The 20,704-nt window shown below is 47.0% G+C and overlaps 1 long non-coding RNA gene across 1 annotated transcript; it reads left to right on the top strand.

Moving 5' to 3' along the window:
* The first annotated feature begins 18,885 nt into the window (after window positions 1-18,885).
* Window positions 18,886-20,313, top strand: LOC133214433 (uncharacterized). Its single transcript, XR_009726118.1, has 2 exons — window positions 18,886-19,056; window positions 20,074-20,313. It is a non-coding gene; the product is annotated as an uncharacterized LOC133214433 (long non-coding RNA).
* Window positions 20,314-20,704: the final 391 nt, after the last annotated feature.

Genomic DNA, 20,704 nt, shown 5'->3' with positions numbered 1-20,704 from the left:
TTGAACATGGAGAATCTCAGGAGACAAGCTGAAGGTTATAACCATCATAACTGCATCCCAAAGGGGGCTGGTGTGGGACCAACCCCAACCTGTTTCTTGCAGACAGGTTCCAACGTAGAAGTTATCATTTCCAGTCACCAAAACTGTGGACATGCCAGCTGGCAGCTGTGTCCCACTGTCATGGAGTGATGCTTGTGAATCCTCTGTTCTTGAGGAGTAACACAATAACCTGAAAGGCTCATACTGGTTTCCAGAGGCTGTTCTTGGAGTACAGTGGGATTTGCTTTACATGCCTTGTCCTGTCTAAGCTATTGCTCTCATCCTTCATACTGGTGCCTTTGGTCTGATCTCTTGTGTCCTAGAATCATATATCTCTCTGTTTATTCCCTTTGTCTTTCAGTGAAGGATTTTCAACAGCATTCAGGATTGGACAAACTCTGCTCCTATTGAAACCAAAAGGTGCTTTGCCACTGACTTCACTGGGAGCTGTTAGGGCAGGGACTGGGTACCGTTGGAATCCTATGTCTTGAAGCTGCACCAGCCATGCAAGGACCGGAACAATCAGTGTGAAGAGCAGGACATGTGCCAGTCCTGTATGTTCTGGAACTGGTAGCTGTCCACCACCGAAAGCCATCTTCCTTTCTCACTGGCACAGCTGCACATGGGCAGCAGGACCCCAGATTGAGCTTTGAGTGCATGGGAGGCTGCACACAGGGACCCCTGGTTCAATGGCTTCAAGGGAGTCTGCCCTCAGCCTCGGCTCCATTGTCATCCCCCAAACCTTCAGAACCTTGCTGTGATACCAGGATGGCCGTTTGTTACGATTATCTCAACGGTAGAAATTGTCATGGGTAAAAGCATCCCATTGTCCAGAAATACAAGACAACAGCATCAGCAAAGAGGGCCCATCCTCCACACCCCCTTCTCCTGTGACTCCTCCACCCTCAGGAAGTGGCAAGGCTGTTCTGTGTGGCCAAAACCAAGGCAGAAAACCTCTGGTGAAAAAGGGAGGTCGAGCTGATTGGTAAGCCAGGTATGGGCACTGAACATCTCTTGAGAGATAAGTCTCTGACGCTTGATTCTTTTCAGTCCTTTTGGAGGCCGTGATAAGGAGGCGGCAGTTGCTTTGTCAGGGTTGCTCACTCTCATTGTGCAGCATGTTCAGTCACTGAACTTGCTCAGATAAGACAAACATCTTAACTCCATTTCCGGAGACACACACCAGTCTTTGCACTCAGGCAATGGCTGCACCAAGGGTGGGCTACTAGAGACAGGTCTGATGTTGAATGCCTGTGAGAAGGATGCTCATTGTAGCTGGGGGTTCCATGTCTCTTTTGCTTCACTAGAGCTCCAAAACTGGAGTCCAGACTTCCCAAGCGGTCCAAAGATCCGGGGTATTTGGCAAAGGTGTTTGTCACCACCATGTCCCCAGGCGGATGTTCCTCCTCGTGACCCTGCACAGTGTTTGGCCTGACTCTCATGGGAGCAGCAGCTGCATCACTTTGGCATCTAATCCCATTTATAACCTGAGGTACCAGTTACAAGATGCCAATAAATTTTAAAATCCCTGCAATGGGGAGGCTTATTATTAGGCCATCTCAGATGCATATCTGTCAGTGCAGGGTTATTCCATTAACTGGGATCCAAATCATTAATAAGGTAGAGACTTTTTGGTTAATTGCTACTACCAGAGCAATTATTTAAAGCATTTCTGAATTACAGAGACATTTCTGTTCACTGCCAATTGCCTAGGGTCAAATACTGGGTCTAAGGCATGTGATGTGAACAGCTACAGCAAATCCTGTCTGGATGTTCTTCCTGGGAGGGACAGATGTACACAGACCGCTCCTTCCTTGTGCTGTGTTGGGTTCTCTTTTACAGGTCACTCAGAAGCGCTGTGTGGGTTTCCCAGCTTTTCCCAGGTACAGGCTCCAGGGGCTGTGAGCAGTTTTGGCAGGCAGCGGTCTATTTATGGTGCCATGGACCAGGTGATTTCATGCTTTTGTGCTTCACAGCTTTTTCCCTGTACCCTGCTGATGAGCTGTGAAAGCTGGAATAACACATTCTGTCTGTGGATAAAGCCACCCACTGTCCTATGGCAATGTCTCCTGGATGGAAATGCTTCTCCTGCTTTGTCTGAATAGACTCATCCATGTCCAAGTGGCATGTACCTGCTGTGCATCTATTCCCAACCCATCCTGGTGCCCTCTGCCCCAGCCCCCAGGCTTTCATTTCATTTCATTCTCGCTCTTCCCATCCCCAGACCTATTGGGAAGTCTGCCTGTGCCCTTCCCGTGGAAGGCAGCTGCCTGCATGAGGGAGCTCCAGGAGCTGCCCATGTCCTGAGCAGTGAAACTCTGTTGTTTCAAAGTCACATTGACCCAGGTGCTGCAGCAAACATGTGTCATGGAAGCTGCTGCTGTTTCGCATGAGGGAGCTGCAGTCAAATATTAAAAAGGCAGTAAGGGCATTAAATTATTTGCCAGTGGAACATTGTCATTCCTCCATAAAACTATTTTGACCTGCAGTTTTCTATGGAGTCCATTGCTCTTAAATGTGCAGTGAGAAAGGAAATTAAAAATTAATCTTTATTTCCATCTCAGAAGAAAACCTTAATTCTCTGCATTGAAATTATACTCGTAATCCAGGGTAATAAATTATAGTTTTTAATTGCAGCTAGTCACAGCCAGTCAAACGGGAACGTCTCTTTCTCTCGCTTGCTTAAACTTTGCTGTACAGAGGAACTCATGGAGTGCAGGAAAAAAATCATGTACATTGACCCAGGCTCTTAACATTGTGTGGAATGAGCCCAGGATGTGATACAACAGCCAGGCTCTGCTCTTGTCTGGTACCCTTGAACCGATGACCTCAATGTACCTTATGGGCACACATTGTGCTATACACACAAGGACAGGGAAATGGGTGATTTCTACCGTTGCCACGTGCATAAGGTGTTGGTGTAGCATCCTGTTCAAGGTTATGCAGTGAGTCAGTGTTGAACAAGGAACAAACTCTTGATCCTGGTTCACCTGCTTGTGAATATCACACAATACCCTCGTGAGCTGGGAACAGGAGCCAGAATGCCCTGCTCTGGCCCACTGACCAACTTGGCTGACCTTCAAGTGCCTGAGCTCTGACGCTGTACCTCTTCTGACAACAAGGAGGGCTGCTTAAAGCAGACCCGTGTTTATACGCGGTGTCTGGTGCAAGTAACCTCTGTGTTCTTTCACATTATGGAATGCTGCAGATGAAGGGAATGTTTCTTGGGTTTGACACTGCTCTACTGCAAAAAAGCCACCTTGGTAAATGGGCTTCCTAAAGTATGGCATGCTTTAGCAGAGCCGAGGAGGTGGGTCTGTTCCCAAAAAGCTCTGCATGTGCCAGCTCTTTCCATTGCTGTCCCACAGTGGTTATCTGAACACCTGCATGCTCATCATGCTCCTAGATCATCCTGGCTGCTGTCATCTCACCGCTTGCACAGTGTCCCTGAGAGCAGCCCATAAGGTGTTTGAATACCTGCGCAGTGCAGGTACCTGAAATGTTGATGTAGCGCTGTCCTACGAATAACCCAGCCTTGGCAGTTGTTTTTTACCCCGTCAGATCCCAGGCAATGCGATAGGTCTGTGCTGACGAGGATTTTTGAAGGTGTCTTAGGACTTCCATGCTAAGCTAGGAAAAGGGAGAGCCAGCAGGAATTCAATCCTTAGTTGGATGGAGACAGAGTGGTGGTTGGAGTCTGCAATTCTGATAATAGCTCCTAGCTTTGTTCCTTTTTCCTGAATTATACCAGTGTGTGGAAGAGTGGACAGAAAAGGATGGAGAAGTGGTGAAAACATCAGGCCCAGCTGTGGAAATGGAATTAAATCCACCTGGCATAAAAAGCCTTAAGGGGTTATTATCACTATAAGCGCAGTGAAGGTGTTTGTTATTAATCAGGATTAGGCTGGCATGTCTATAGTTGCTGGTTTGGAAAAGACTGTAACATCTCTGCAGCTAGGGTCTTCAGTCTGTGACCATTCCTCCTCCTGAGCTCAGTACTGTTAACTGCCATGAGAGGAATGTGGTGAAATCCTTACCCCAGGATGCATGTCTTGATGAGTAGTGCCTAGATTCCAGACAGGAGGTTTATGGGGTCTTCATAGAATCCTGGAATGGTTTGGGTTGGAAGGGACCTTAAAGCTCACCCGGTTCTAACCCCCTGCCACAGTTTCTTGTGGCTCATGAAAGTGATTTTGAATGAGAGAACTTTGGGATGCAGGGAGCAGAGACTGTCAGATACACGCACAAAAGCTCTGCTTCCCAACAGGGAGCAATCAAGGAGAGCAGGAGAAGACTCAGCAGACTCTAGCTTGTGTGTGTTACACAGACAAGGCTCCTTCTGGAAATTAAATGGTTTATCTGAAGTTATCAGGCTGCTGACTGCTCTTTAAAAGAGGTACTTCAGGGTTGGGGCAATAACTGTGGTTCTGTTTGTTAAATCTAAAGGAAGAATAATCCTAGAATTTATTATCCTGTATGTGTAATTCTTGTATTTAGCAAAATATTGGAATGAGGGTTTATGAACTAAGCAAACACGCTTCCAGAGGATGATGGCAGCGGTACTGGCTTCAGCTCTAGTGGCAGCCTCGTGGATATGTCACAGCAGAAAATCTTTTATAGGACAATAAAATTAGTGAGTGAGAGCAGAAGAGAAGTGTGTAATGGATCTGGATTTAAACAAGCATCTATGAATCCGTATCTCATGAGATCTTGCCTGAAAAAACCTTAATTGTATTTGGCTGAGCAAGAAATGCAGAGAATAAGGGGAAGGAAATAGGAGGGGTGATCTTGTGACCATGGTTGGAGATTTGACTAAGGGGTGGCCTGGTTTTCAAGGCCTCAGCCAGTGGCTTTAATTCCATGCTCTGCCAAGGACTCACAAGGACACATCTCTTCTGCGGATCTTAGTTTGCCATCACTAAATGAAGAACAGCGCTATTGCCCTTCTGGCTTGTGAGAACGATGGCATTTCAAACTGGGAGGTTCCATGAATCATGGGAGTGGAGCCCATGCGGTAACGTAGGGTTTTTCCACCCTGCCATATGAGCAATTATAAGGAATTACCCATTTCTCATCATTTCATGCTTCATGCACAAGGGGGGCAGGCTCTGGTTCCTATTAGAATAGCAGCATTTCATACACATTCTCCATCGGTGCAGTTATTGACGCAAGCTGCAGAAGCAAGTAGACAAGGCAAAAGGGCTTTGTGCCTATGGGATAACCCTTTCCCATGAGTAACTGTTACACATCTGTTACAGCATCTGATTTACTTTTTTCCTTTGATTTGACTCATATTCTGTGGGAAGAGGAGAAAGATTTATCTGGTGGTTGGAGATTTCCTGTTAGGTGAGAAAAAGGGTCTTTGGTTTTCCTCCATCCTGGGAATACTTATGATGAGATGCTCAGTGGGGCTGCGCAGTGAGTATTCAGGCTCATGGCCATGTCATTTAGTGTTTACTTGGCTTCCAGTGACTGGGAGTGAAGGGGATTGTCTCCTCCATCCTCCTGCAGCCTGGGGACTCCACTGTTCTGGGCCCAGGAGCATTTGCTTTTGCCCACTCTCCCAGACACGAGTGCTAGCCAGAGAGGTTGTCTCCAATGTAGTCTGAACAGCCCTTCCTCTCACGCTCTTCTGTATCAAACACTTCCCACCTTGAAAGCTTCCTTGGTTAACTGCTCATTTCAGAATCATTATTAATGTATTTGCACAGGGATTTTGGAATTTAATTAGCCTCTTTTGAACTGCTCTTAGTGTGTTTGTCTAGAGAAATAGAAAATCCCTCTATGACTTGTTTGCTTTCTTCATTTGTTGGTTTTCACTGGAAGGGGAAGATATGGATGGGCGTTGCGGGGTTGCATCCTACTGGTGCTGCATCCGAGGATAAGCCGTGGGGCTCTGCAAGGGAAGGAGCTGATGTTGTGATGCATCCAGCCCTCTCCTGTCCATGGAGAGACTGTCAGCATGGCAGAGGCTGAGCTGCGGAGCACAGTAGGACTCAGTCAGCTGCTGATAAGAATCTGTGATGTCCAAGTGCACAGCTCCTGACCCAGATATGTTTGCACCATGGCAGCTGTGCTGGCTGAACTGGGCTCCTATTTCTCTCTGCAGTAGTTTCCCTTGGGAAATTCACATCCCCGACTGTGATTTGAATGAATTCTGCTTCCAGTGGACAGAGGCCAAATGGCTCGATGTTATTTTCATCCCATTTCTCGGAAGCGCATGCTCAGGGCAGCAGTTCTGCATGTTTCAGGCTGGGTATGTACCTGCATGCAGCTCTGCAGGCACTCAGTTTCCATTGGCTTAAGTTGGTTTTATTGCCTTTTGTCTACTCCAGGATGGACAGAGCAGCGCCGGGTTCCCTCCACCACAGGAGCACTCATGTGCGCTCTCTTTCACAACCCACAGTGGTTATGGCCACTGCCTCTGGTCCTGTTGTATCGGTCCCAAATGGAGGAAAGATGACTAACTTCATCACTTGATAGTTTTGGTTTCTAAAATTAAACAGCTGGCCACATGTGTAGCACTGTTACTGTATTTATGCCAGCAGTTAGCAGACAGCACTGGCCGAGCTGGAGGGGCTTCGCAGCTGCGGTTTGTGCTGCTGTTGTGTGGACACAGATGTTCCTTTGCCCTTTTCTTACATTTCCCTTGTAAAAACAAAAGCACTTGTGCTCATAGAGCTTTCTGGACAAACTCCCAGGCATCACTTTGTAAACGTGTCCTGATGCTCCTTGGTGTGTGGCTCCAAAGGATGGGTGGAAGGGTTGAGGGACTGGATCAAAACCAGGAGACAGTGCAGCAACCAGAGCTGGAGGCTCCAGTCCCAGTGCTAGAGCAGCTGCTCTCTGAAGGATCAGGGGCAGTGAAGGAGATGCAGAATGGGGCTTCCCTTTGTAAACAGTGGGTGTTCTCTCTATGGAGTCACCTTGGGAGCCGTGTATAGCCCTGGAGGGCATTTGGTGACAAGTGGTGACACACTGCGCAGGCTGCTAAGTGAAGAAGGGATGCTTTGTAGGAGCTCACTTAGCACCACTCAGATTTATTTGGATCCTAGGAGATTAGAACTCAGAGGAATAAGCAGTGGATAAAAGCCAAGGTGAAATGTGCAGAGGTGGAAGGAGCGGAGCCTCATTCTTTGGCAGAGGACAGGCTGAGGGATGAGATGTTCCTTACTAGTTTGGTTCAGGGAACGTTCCTCTGTGGTCTTAGATGTGTTGCTTTGTTTTCTAGCAGGAAATCTGGCTTGCCTGACAGAAGGATTAGGATGTGGAACGAATATTTAGCACTATCTAACAGTGTTTGGGGTGAAATAGAAATATTTTGACATATTAAGTCTGATTTTTACCAACTGACTTGGTGACTGAGTCATGCTGTTGTTTGGGGTTGAGCGAGTGTTGCTGCAAAGCATTAGCAGGCCTGTGCTTTGATAGGGTTGTATGTGCTTGTTGAGTAGGTGGCAGGAGAGGGCTTGGTTTTCATTCAATTTTGGCTTTTTATTGAAAACAATTTCGATTATTATTGGAAAGAATCCTTGGGGATTTCTTTCTCGTGGAATAGAGCTGTATGGATCTGGCAAGTGTATGTAATGGAAGCAGTGTCACTGTCCTGTTGGAGAGTGTCCAACTGAGAAACCCATCAATTAGATCAAGAAAAAAACAGATTCTAGACAAGGTTTGTGCCTGCTGCATCCTCTAAGGATGCGTGGATGATCCTGGGGTACAAGAGCACCTTCAGACCACTTCATAACCCTGTTCCTTGTCCCTGCAGCTTTTGGAGATCATGTTCCATACCTGAACATCGTTCCAGTGTCTATAAACTATTGCTAGCTTTTGTTTTACTCTTCTTAAAGTTGCGTGAGACTTGTGTCCCTGGACTGGTTTTTCTTCTGGAATTTCCTCACAACATGCAGATTCTTTCAGATTTTAGTTTAGAATCCTTCCCTCTGGTGTTTTCGGGGCTGGTGGGCAATGGCTTTCTCAATCCCCTTCCTTCTGCTCCTTTACTGGGGAGCCAAGGAGGAGGCCTGTTGGGCTGTTGGCTGTTGTTTATTAAGCTTGCTTCCTGCAGGAGATTTTCAAGCTCACTGCGGCCAAGGCAGGGAAATGCCTTCCTATGCTCCACCTCTGCTCAGGGGGCAGGAGGCTGGCATACAAAAGCAAACAAGTAAACCTTGGGAATAAAGAGAGACAGAGCAGGCTCACAGCATTTGAAGTTTCCTTCCTAAACCAGGGATCAGCATTTCCATGGATTCACAGAACTGCTTTTGTGTCTTTTGCAGGCAAAAGGAGACTTTATGGTTGCAGTTTTGCCTGTGGATAGTTCTGGGTAAATCACTTAAAATTCCTAGGTTTCAGGATAGGATGGAGCATTGGGAAATGCAGAGGGATGCTTCTGTGCCAAAGGCAGCAGGGGCAACAGGAAGGGGAGCTGGGTCCTCTCTCTGGCTTACCAGCTTGGGTAGCTCGGCCTCCCTGCTCAGTGTCTGCAACCAAACACCACTGGGTACCAGTATTACTAGTAATGATACACGGTGCATTTTTAACACTTGGAAAGGCTTGAATTCATTTGCAGAGAGCTGCTCTGGGGATACAAGGGTGGCATCATTCAGTTAACTAACTTTGAGTCCATATTGGACATTTTAAATGGTAAATCTGCAGTATCAGGGGCCTTGCTTTTAATACCAGCAGGACATTTGCCCCTCTCCTCTTTGCTGTGCTCTCTCTGCTTCCCATCTGAGAGATGATGTGGGATTTATTGATCCCAGCTTTAGGGACTTGTTGTATTTATGAACCCAGACTGCAGTATAAAGGTACAAATACCATTTGAAAGGGGAAGATCTATATTGGAATGACAAAGAGAATAAATTAAAGCAGCCTCCCCTCTCTAATGGTCTGCGGGGCTGATGTTACCAAAGGGAATGCCCTGGTGCTGTCTACCTGAACCATGCTTGAAAGTCTCTGGCTTCAGGGGATTTTTCTTGAGCACAGTATTGATTTTTGTTACTACATTAAGCTTTTAGCTTTGCAAATGGCTTTCTTTGAAATGATTAATACTGCAATGCGCAGCTCGAGGGGTGAAATAGCTGTGCTGCTGTTGTGTAGGTAACAACTGCAGTCGCTTCCATCTCCCCTGCCTCTGCTGAAACCCCACTCAACTGATGCGCCTGGAGGAGGGTGAGGAGAAGAGGAAGTAACGTGGGGAGCCAAGGTGGCCTCAGAGCTGGGTGAGGAAGAAGAACCCTTTGATAAATGGAAGGCAATGGTTAAAGCTTTCTTGGTGGTTGTGAGTCTGGGCTGGGGTGGGGGAGCTGGAGCTCAGCCTAAGGCTGGGGCTGGGGTCCTCTGGTGGGTCTGTGGTTGTGCAGAATGGATGTGGGGAGGCTGTGGCAGCTCGTTAGGGGCTGAGAGCTGTCATCAGTGCGTTTCTTCCTGCTTGAACAAGGAATCTGAGATAAACTCAGTTATCAGGTAAACTCAGACGTTCTCACCTCAAGGCTGAAGACAGTTAAGAGTAAGTGGTGACAGGGCCCGACTGGAGGGTTGTTGCTAGCATTGGACTGAGGTTTAAACAAGGTCTCAGTTTTTTCTGCTGTTGGAGAGATTAGCACAGCTGAGTCAGTAAATCCAGATGGTTATGGTTGTTTCACATCTCTCCAGCTCCCTGTTTGATGGGAGCTGCTTGCAGACAGGAGCCTGTTACTGCAAATGCAGCTATGCCGCTTGGAGCAGCTTACCCATCCATCCCCTGCCTCCTCCCTCTGTCACTCTGTCTTCTCTATGGCTGGCTTCCTGCTTCCAGGGCTGTTCCTCACCCCAGGGATATGGGAGAGATACTGCAACATAGATGGATGCTGCAAAACTGTCATCCTGTACCAAAGATTGCAGAGACACGCACCGGGCTGCCCAGGCAGGGTGGGGATTATCCACAGTGGGAATGGTTTCCTTTTGCACTTGTGAGGAGAAGAGGTTAGTGACATCCATTTTGCTCTAGAGGGGGTGACTTGTGTCTTGGCTGTTTCTATTTGCTGTTGACTGTTTCTCAACCCCTTTAAGGGGGTCTCTTCACAGCCCAAATCACAGTCTGTGATTCTGTGATTTAGTTGTTAGTATTTAGTTCCCTATCTAATCTCCATCCAGACAGCTTAGACAAGAGGCAATTGGTCTCGTCACTAGGAGGTTCCTGAGGTTTGCTGACATGTGCTTGAGGATGTGACAAGCCTCCTACCTCAGCAAGTAGCAGGGAAAAGTCTTCTCCCCCCCTTACTCCCCAGTCCACTGGTGTGTCAAAACCTCCAGTTTTGTGTAAAGTTGTTAAATAAGCTTCTAGGCAAAATAAAAGATCAAAAGGGGTCTAATTAGCTGCAGTCTGCTCAGGAATTGTGGATGTTCACCTAGTTTTATAAATTGACACTTTTAACATTAGAACTCAAAGCAAAAAACGATGTAATTATTCCCTTTTTTGAAGCTTAGGTTTAATGTCTTTATTGAAAATTGGGTACTTCTATGGCATCTCAAGATGCTTTATTCTATCAAATCTGGAGCAAGTCATTTTTCATTTTGGATTGTAATGTGGTATAAATGATAAGGGCCTGATTCAGAAAGCTCCCCCCCCCTCCACAGGCAGCCTGACGAGAAAGCTTCATAGTCACATCATAATAACCCTGAAGATAATCTATGGTTTGAGTCTTTGTGAAGCTGCTCGCTTTAATACAAGCGAAGGAGTGAGATTTTTTGAGCTCTTAGTTAGGGTGCCCGAACCTGCCTTGTCATCACAGGATTTCTACTTCCTTTTATATCTTTCACCAGACACAGGATGCCAAAAGTGTATTTCTCCTACAAGCTTTCTGGGCTGTGATCCTGTCTCTGGGAGTGCTTCAGGTCTAATTTGAATCTCAGAGAAGGTAGCAGGTAGTGGAATGGAGAACATCTGGTGGATAAACCAAAGAAGGACCAAGAGATAGATGAGTTTTGTTATACATTCTTCAGTTTTGTTCTGATACGACCTGATTATGTGTCTTGTTTCCCAGTCTCTGATCATCTGGACGTACCATGTATGATTCACGTGTTAAACCTCACTGCTGTGACCTCTGTAACCTAGAGCAGCACAGATAGATGGGGAGGTCATCACGAAGTCATGTGTTAGAGCTGGACTGGTTATGAAGCTTTTGTGCTGTGGCAGGACACACAGGCTCCATTTAGAACCAGGGGCTGATGGTGCTGGCATTTCCCTAATGCATAGGAAGTCCTGGTGCCTGCCCTAAAGACCTTACCACCCATAAAGACAAATGGCAAATACAGGATTTGTGTGAGGGTGGCTGCAGGAAGGGGTCAGTCCCTCTGTGAAGTGTAGTCTTTTGGGGGATGTTTAGCTGAAAGTTGATGCAAATGGAGGTGGGTTTCTTTGATCTGAGATTCTCAGGAGAACTCTCTTTTGTAATTTCAACCTCTCCCTGGCTTGTGTCAAACGTGGGGTGTCCCCGAGGACTAGGCATTGCCCAGGTTGTAGCTGGGCTGGAGGGGAAGTGGGGCAGGGTTTGTGCATCAGAACAGGGCTTGCAGTAAAGACATTTTTATTGGCATCTTTTATATTGTCCTAATTAGAAAGTTTCAGTTCCTGATGATCCTGCTGGGCATACGTTCAAGGTTTCATTTGCACTTGGCTTGGCTCAGATGCTGGAGGAAACTTCCATGATGGGAGACAGATCCTTTTCCTTCAAAACCATAATTTCTCAGTAGACAGTAGGATTGGATTAGAGCTTCCTTTAAGGATCCAGTAGGGATTTGCTTATGTTTTTCCAATTCTGCTTCTGTGATGTGGTGTGGTGATTAGAAGAGAGATTTTGAGGCATCCCTCAGGTTCTGAGAGCGGTCTGGCTACTTGCTTTTGTGGGTTCTGCAGTAATCAGAGCTCACTGAATGAAAAGCTTGGTACATACATGTATTACTGAATCACAAAGGTTTTCCTGAGAGAACAGTGTTCATTCTTCATACTCCTAAATTATTTTATTGTCTGACTAGTAAATAGGTGTTGCTTTCTAGCCCTGAGACAACTGCTCTCTGGAAAAGGTTCAATTATTATTTGTGCATACTCTATAGGGACTTTGCTGCCGTGCAGCATGTGTATGGTCCAAGGCCTTTCTCATTTGCTACTTAGCAAGATGCTCAGAGGCTTTGGTGGAAAGAGATAGAGCCCAAAAGCAGCTCTGAGAGCTACTGCAGTTTGATGCAAGGAGCGGGTGATGCAATCTGGTGGCTGATGTAACATAAAGATGCTTTTGTTAAGGAGTTAATGAAGGGGAGTTTTAGTCTGTCCCACCCCAAGCAAGAGGAGGTGGGTGTTCTCTCTGGCTGTACGTTGGGTCAAGATCTCGACCTCCAGTGAACAGACTAATGTTGTGGAGCTGCTCCACAGCAGCTCCGTGCTCTGGGCTCGTTGCTGGAAGGGTTTATGTAAAGCAGAGCATCACTCCTGGGAAGTGGAGCTTGGACAGCACAAGCAGCTTGCATCTGGCTTTCATACTGCCAGGATGGCCATTAAATAACACTTCACTGTTGTAGAGCTCAGCGGTTTTGTTTAAGTATTAAATAAAGGTTTTCATTTAAGGGAATTTAGCTTAAGCATCTGGTTGCATGGCTGATGTAAGAGTACTGGAAGGCTGTAGAATTCCCAAAATGCATCAGGGAATGAAAGTCCTTACTATTTCATAAACTATACGAGATGAAGTAGCTGGACTAATGGGTTTGTAATCTGTAACTGTGGGGCATAAATGTGTGCATGTGTTAGAGGTGGGAACCCAGCACTTCCAGCAGAATACACAGCTGCTGTTTGAGGTGACAAAGTGATACGCTCATGGCTTTTGCCTTGTATTTCCTGGGTTGGTTATACCAGTGTGCCTACTCTAGGTGTCTCCTTTAGAAGTATATGATTTTTCCCCTTTTTTCTCACTCCTCAGGAACATGCAAGGCTTGTAAACTCCAGGTGGCATTTAACCCCTTCTAAAGTCACCTACATTGTCTGACACACTGTACAGCTGCCCCTCAAATCCACTCTATTGCCTCTAGATAATGCCTGATGCCTCAGCGCCAATCCAGAAATTCCCAGAGAATACATCACCAGTCAGGTTATAAAGAGAGAAATTCTCATCTCAACACAGGGTGATAACTGCACATTAAAGAGTTGGATTAGAGGCATTATTATTATATGTGTTATTACCAGGTTTCGATGACCTACAAAATAGGGCATTAATCATATAATTATGTAACTTATGATTACCTGTAAGTGCTCCCTCTTCAAATGGCCGTTGCAAATTTGATCTTTCCTCTGCTGAAGTGACCTGTCAGCTGCTCCTTGTGGTTCATTAAATATGTTGCAACTGAGCTATAATCATCACTAGTTTTACAGAATGCATCCAAACCAAGGATAACTGCTTTTGCTTTCACTCAAGCAAGCAGTCATGGGTGTTGGTGTCTGTCTTCCTCACCAAGAGAAGTCTTCATCCCAAGGCTCCCTTACAGTGGTTTTGGTTCTTGGGAGTTTCCTTGGAGTTTTCCAGAATCAGAAAGCCTCATGAGCGACAGATTAGCATGCAGAAACCAGAAATGGGTAAAACAATGTTAACTTCTATAATTTCTTTTTTATAAACTCAATTTCAGGTTACTTTCCCATGACCATTTTGTTTTTAGAAGCATTCATCAGAGCTCTAGGGTTTCGTTTCCTTTAAACTGACAACATTTAGAACCAGACAAGATGCATCTCTGCTGCTTGACAAGGTTCATATCTAAAGATAATGTTTCCTATTAGACAAACTAGTATGGCTGGAGAGCTTAGGCAACATTTGAGGCTGATGGGCCCTTCAAGTCTGAAACAGAAGCTTTCAGTGCTCAGTACGTGCTGAATAAACAGCTGCTTGGGGTGTAGTTAGATACACATCAGTTAGACCATCTCAGCGGCAGGGGGAAGATACTGAGTACAGTTTTGGCTAGGTCATAGCACTGACTACAAAATGTTACTAGATTATTTGTAAGCAACATCTGGGACACAGATGAAAGGTGGCAGAGTTTTATGAGGGAGAGTCATTCTGTGTCTTAGGTGTGGGAGAGATGTATTTCTCTGGAATGATCTGCTAGCAACATATGAACATGAAGGTTCCTGTTTCATGCTTAGGAGTGTGTGTCCTCCAGAAATGACTCAATGTGCTTCACATTTTCTTCCCTTTTAATCTCTGCAGGCTTTTGCAGGAAGCTCAGAAAACGGCTTTTACATTCACGACTTTTTCTGCTCTAACACAGGCAGAATAATCTTCAACGTGGAAGCTGAAATCCTGTCCTGGGGTAGCACGTCCATGGAGAAGGTCACATACAACTGACAATGCTGAGCTAGTGAGATCTGCTGTTCTGGTTTTGTCAATGATTACCAGGGCCTGACAAAGGTTCTACCATGAGCATTGTGGTAACTTCTTAAAGTTGATTGGGAGCTATTAAAGAGTGATAAAAATCAGATATTTCTGACCATGGTGATCAAAGGAGGAATTCAGTGGTACTACAATAGGTGCTTGGAGTTCTCCGGGCATTGCCATCGGTATTGTTTAATGACCCAAGTGCTATGGCTGCGTCGGGTAAATAGCAGCTTTGGCAGGTATAGAGAAAAGAAGTTCTTAGGAGACAGGGGTTTCAGAGGGGCAGCATAACTCACTTGCAAACTGTCCTTGAACACTGGTGGTTGTCACATTGTGACTGTCAGCCAGGAGGTTGATCCCACTTCCAGAATAATGATTTATTCAGAATCCTGCATATTTCCTCTCTCGGGTTTCACACACATTGATTGTGGTCATCATGACGAGGGTCATATAACGCTCCTGCCCTACCTATAGGAATATGATGGTTTGGGAGCACAAATCCTCCACTCTGCCACACTGAAAGTCAGGACAGTCAGTGCTAGTCAGCTGGGAGGCTCAGTGCATGGCAAGCATTAAGCCAAGAGCTCGGAAAGGGGAGCATCAAGTGCCTGGCAGCACAGAACAGGTTTTCTTGTCTCATCTTGTCTTGCACCCAAAACTTATGGGCATCCTCGCACTGTTTGGTGTGTATGGAGCAGTGCTGGGGGGACGTTGCCTTGCTGCACCTCAGCCTGAATCCCCCAAACTGCCTCAACCCAACACACATTGGAACGGCGTGAATCTCCTTCTTGTTCCCACTGCCCAGCCACCAGCAATTTCCCAAGCATCGAGTACATGTGTATGTAGTATTGAGTCATTTCTTTGGGGCTATTGTTTAAGTCTTCAAACCATGGAAGGAAACCGGGAGCCTGTTCAGATGTCACTAAAGGTCACTGGCTATTTTTACAGATTGCGTTAAAGAAAACGCAAACTGCACAAAACGAATATTCAGATTGTGGAGTCGGGACTTTGAAAAGTAATTCTGCTGCCAAACTATCACAGGTCTCTATGGATCAGGTGCACACGGAGTTTGCAAGGGTTTATGGCTTGGCCAAAGGTGTGTTGCTCTCCCTTTAAAGGATTATTCCCTGATACCGTGACTTTCCTGCCACATTCAAAAGCAGTGCTCTGAGCTATAGCAGTGAGACTGCTCTGTCCAACACTTGCAAGAGGTATCAGTTGTTTGGGGTTGTTGGGGTTTTTTAACTTGGGTAAAAGGTTTTCTTGTAGTCATGAACTGCATTAGATGAAATTTTCACCCCATTTCCAGCCAGGGCAGCATGGAAAGCTTTAATTTGTAAGATTAAAGTCAGGCAAGTCTAAGCAACCAGAGTCTTATAATAGTGAGTTTTGTCCTATGTGGTCGGGTTATCGAAGGGAAATGTTTTTTTCTGTCTGTTTTGGTTTTGATGTCATTCCATCAAACATTTAATTGGGAGACACAGCATTAGCTTCAAACCCATTTTGAAGCAATGAGCATTAGTCAGACATAAACAAATGGCTGGGGGCAACTGCATGAGTGCCAAGTGGTGGGAGAGATGTTAACAAGGGGCTTTGCAAGCTGCTTCCTTGAATGAATGAAGTTGCTGTAGAACAGAAAGCAGAGCTGGCTCAGCCAGGGCTCTGGTGAGGGGAGCAGGGCTCCTATAGCACACGGGAGGCACCTACATCTCCCAGTCTCAAGCAAGGTATGTGAGTGCTCAGGGAAAGCAGGTTGGGAATGCTCTTGGTGTGCACTGGAGTGATCCAGGCAGGGACATGGTGGACTTCAACCATGTGGTGCAGCTGAGCAGTGGCTGGATCCAAAAGCCTGTCAGCCTGCTCTCCTGAGGGCAGCAGGGGGGATATTCTGGTGCTCCAGAGGCAACTTGGGACGTTAAACTGGAGCTTATGAGGTTAAATTGGCTGTAAGGGACTTACTCAAGGTCTTAAGTCAGAGCAGAGCTGAAGGTTCATTCCCAGGTCCGTGGTCTCACCACTGGAACAGGCTGCCCAGAATTGCTTGGGAATAGGTTTGGTTTTAATCTTTGCACTGTTCTCCTTGCTGAGGTGCCTGGAATTTATCTCCAAAATATTCTGGAGGGGAAATGTGATCATAAAGCGAGAGCTCTGGGCTATGCAGGCTGCTTTTCAGGCTCCTAATGCCTTTGAAAGGGGGAAGTGTTACAAACCTGCCTCCTTTGGTTTCTGACAGGGAGGGTGATTTAAAAAAAGGCAACAAAACCCAACAAACCATTTTAATCCCTTCCACTGAGTTCATGTCAGCTTCAGCCTAACTCAGCCCACATTGCAGGAGCTTCGGGAGGTGTTTTATGTCTATTAAAATGGATTTGGGTCTTTATTGCTTTCATAACTATCGCTAACTGGGGCCAGAGCCTTGCCCTGACTGACACATGCAGTGGGTAGGCAATTCCTGCCCTTGGTGGCATAACAGAGACAGCTGCTTGGCCCTGGGTGAGGTTTGCTGAGCAAACCATATGCCCAGCCTTGTGCAGCAGGGCTGAGCCTTCAGTTCCTCTCCATCTCCTTACACAAAACCCTGTGCTTCCTCTCGTGTATCTCTGGAGCCTCATAAGACCCTTCTTCTTCCCAGCATTTCCCATTGCAGCTGCCTGGCAGGGAATTGCCACTCTTGAGCCTGCCCTTGTTGTTTTCCCAAGCAGAAGGAAAAGGCTTGAAGTTCCCTGACCCAGTGAGCTCATATCTGCCCTGTTGAGAGACATCCTCGGCAGGGGAGGGCATGGGCCCAGGCGAGGAGCACCCGTGTCGGGCAGGCATCGTGCCTGCCTTCACCAGGCTGATGGGAACAGACAGGGACAAAGGTAAAGCTTGTGGCATGAAAAGGCTGCTTGTTGCAGCGTTTCATGGCCAGTGAGCGTGACCAGCCTTCAGGGCTAATTACCGAAGGAGAGAGAAGTATGTTCTTGTCAGCAGACCTACAGGGTTACTATTTAATGAAGCAGATATGCAGGTAGCTTGTTCAGTGGCATGAGCAAGTGACTGACTTGTGTCCACAAGGATGTAGGTGTGCGTGGCGGGGCGCTTCAGGTGGCTTTCAACCCCTGGTCTTCCCTCTGTTTGTACTCGGGCAAAACTCTCCAGCTTTTCCTCTCTGCATTCTCAGCTCTCCTTTTCCCTTTTTCTGTGTCATGTTCCCCCTTTTCCTACCCCAGCACATCTCATTTAATCCATCCCATCCTTTCATAGCTTTCCACCTTACTTTTCCTCCCCTTTTTCAGTTCCCGATGCTAACTGGCATTGAACAGCGGTGTCATCACTATTTCATCAGGCCAGCCCCAGCTCCCTGCTCATGGTTTGTGGAGCATGTGTGAGCCGGGAACAGCCAGCATCCTCATGCGCTTGCATCAGGGTCCCCCGCGGATCGCAGTTGCTCAGCACATCTGACAAGTGTTACTTGTCCTCTTCTTGGGACTGCCCGTGGAGGTGTGCAGGGGGTGCTGAGCTCAGCCAAGCCCTGGTGCTGTGCTGACGGGGTTACAGCCAGCATAAGGATGCCTCCATGCTGCAGGAATCCCTTTGTGTCACTGTGTCATCGTGTGCCCAGAAATCAGTTGCGTGTTAAGCCAGTGCCTGCTCTGGGCTCTGTGGGAGACATGAGACAGAACATGTCAATTAATCAAACGATGGGGTTTTTTTTGCCCAAACTAGTAGGTTTGGGCAGACTCAATGGCTCTTTCTGACTCTTAAACTTGCACTCGTACTCCTAAGCTGAGTTAATACAATTTACTCCATCCAGTATCACCTCTCAGACTTATCCTGACTTCGAGACTGGGCTGCTATTGGGGATGTCCCTTGGGGTCTTTTTGTAGGAAGTTGCTGAGGGTAGGACAGCTTGAAAAAACATGTTTGACTTGTATGTTCCCTGGAATTTGTGCAGTTTTCTCTGCATAGACTACATTCAATTTTTTTCCTGAGTTATTAAGAAAATTAAGAAAACATACCTTTGGAAAGAGCCAGCCTATCCTCTTTGTCCCTGAATGCTGCACAAACCACCTCATATGAGGCACTGAAGATGTTTTGGTGTGCTTGGTCTCAGTTCAATCTGTCACCCACAGGAGGACATGGGCCTGGGATGCTAGAGGCAAAGCTGTGCTACCACATGGGTTCTCTGGGTCCCAGCCCTGTACTCTGTGTCTCTACAGAAGGGACACGCTGTGGAAAGCAGCCCTTGCTGGCTCCAGGTTCGTGTCACCAGTCCACTTGTAGTGATGCCAGGAATGCACTTGCGCTGCTTGACGCTCTCCATTTTTACCAACAGGATCCAGGCCAGCGCTCTGACTCTGCTGGTGACCTTGCGGGGGACATGGAACCACTGGCTGTCACAGCGCCAGAGGGAGCAGAGGATGCAACAGCATCATTAGCCAAGGTGGAAGGAGGGGACAAAGAAGCGGAAAGCCCAAAGGGAGCAGGTCCGGGTGGAACAGGTCCTCAAGGAGCAGCAGCAATTGTGGTGGAAACACGGGAATACCCAGAGGCAGAAGTTGCTGCAGCATGTGCCCGGGCAGCAGAAAGGATTGCAGTGTCACAAGCAGCCAAGGTGTTGCAATCAGCAATAGCTGAGGTAGACACCCCCCAGCCCCAGGTTCCCCCAGGTGCATCCTTCCCTTATTCAGGCACACATACACCCAGTGGCCTGGGAGGCTGCAGCTCCAGCACCTTCAGCCTATGGGGAGAGATCTTCAATGTGGAAACATTGAAAGCAATCAAAAAAAAAAAACCCTGAAATTCCTGCTGAGAGTCTGTGCTCTTCTCCCATCTGGTTTCCCTCTGTCTTTCAGATGAGCTCTTTTTCATGGTAGCGGGCACTTTATCACGCCTGGTGTAGTTAAGGTTACAAAGCACTCTCCTTTACAGCCCACTGGCCACATGCTCATCCTGCTCCAAAGCATTCATATTTGGGGATGAAAAAAGGTCCACGCGTGGTGTTTGCTCAGCCGAGAGTTTTTATTTGACATTTGAGCAATTATGTCTTGTGCGGTTCGTGCGCTCGCCGAGGTGATAAACGCGCCTTTCCCGTTTGGAAAACCTGTCTGTTAACATTGACGATGTGGTGATGGATTTTCAGCAGGGCTGGGATTTGGGTTTGCCAGGGCTCGGTGCCCACTCTGAGCACCACATTGTCAGATGTGTTTGGCACCCAGCAGCTCCCCATTGGGTGTGAGGCCCTTGGACACATTTGTTCCCATGTGTGGAGCTCTTTTGAAGAGCTGCCTGCCCGCAGCACCACTGAGCATCCACCTTCTGCTCGCAGGGAAATCTGGATCTCATCTCCCCAGGCTCCGGTTTCATTTTGGTTTGCAGGGTCAGCTTGGTGCTAGCACTGTTTCCTGGGCCCCAGAGCTGTCCTGAGTGCATGGTGTTGCTGGAGGATAATCTTTTAGCTTACCCCCCAGTTTCAGGGTCAGGAAAGGCTCTTCAGTGTGTGGCTTTATGTCTTGTGGAGGCTGGCTGGATTTACGCACATGCCAAACAATTCTCTAAAGCAGCCTGTGAATAGGGACCTTTATTTTTACATATCAGCAGCTTACTTTCTAGTGACCTTTCCAGCACTCGTGTATTTATTCTCTTGACTTTTCAGCTCAAAGAGAAGAGGAGCAGCATGTGGCTAAAGCCGAAGAACATCACTCAGCAGCAGGAGGAGGACTGGGTGGAAGAGGGAAAGGTGAAATGAAATGAAGGAGAGCTGGTGTTCTGGACCATACCTGATGGGGAGCAGGTACCCTGGCACCATGACAGCTCCTCAAGTGCAGTAGGGCTGCTGGTTACATCTCTTTTGTGACTGCCCGTGCTATTAAAAATAAAGATATGCCATATTCCACACCCAATTCAAGGTCTTTCTAAGGCCCTTGTCTCCTGGTTTTATGAAATGACAGCTCTGCACCTCTTCCCCAGAGATAACCTACAGTAAAGTGTGCTGTTCGTGCTGGAAAGCAAGCTCTTGGCATGGAACTATAGAGAAAAGAAATGCTGTAAATGTGGGGTCAAGTTTGTGTGCCTGTAGGCCAAGAGATGGTCGTGGGAGAACAGCTAGTGTCAATCGGTTTCGCATCCCAATAGGGCAGGTGCAGGCTCCAGTCTGTCTGCTTGCTCCAGCTCTGATGGGTGTTTCTTGCCTACATGGGAATGGTAGGTATCATCTCTTTTTTTCTTATTTATTTTCTAATTCTGCTTATTCATCTGGAGCAGGGAATGGGGAAGGTCTCTCCATC

The sequence above is a fragment of the Neopsephotus bourkii genome, unplaced genomic scaffold (genome assembly GCF_033783945.1).
Source record: "Neopsephotus bourkii isolate Nb327-2 ecotype Australia unplaced genomic scaffold, CSIRO-AGI_Nbou_v1 NB_887, whole genome shotgun sequence".
Lineage (NCBI taxonomy): Eukaryota > Metazoa > Chordata > Aves > Psittaciformes > Psittacidae > Neopsephotus > Neopsephotus bourkii.
The sequence above is the reverse complement of the archived record's forward strand: the minus strand, read 5'-3'. Positions and strand labels throughout refer to the sequence as shown.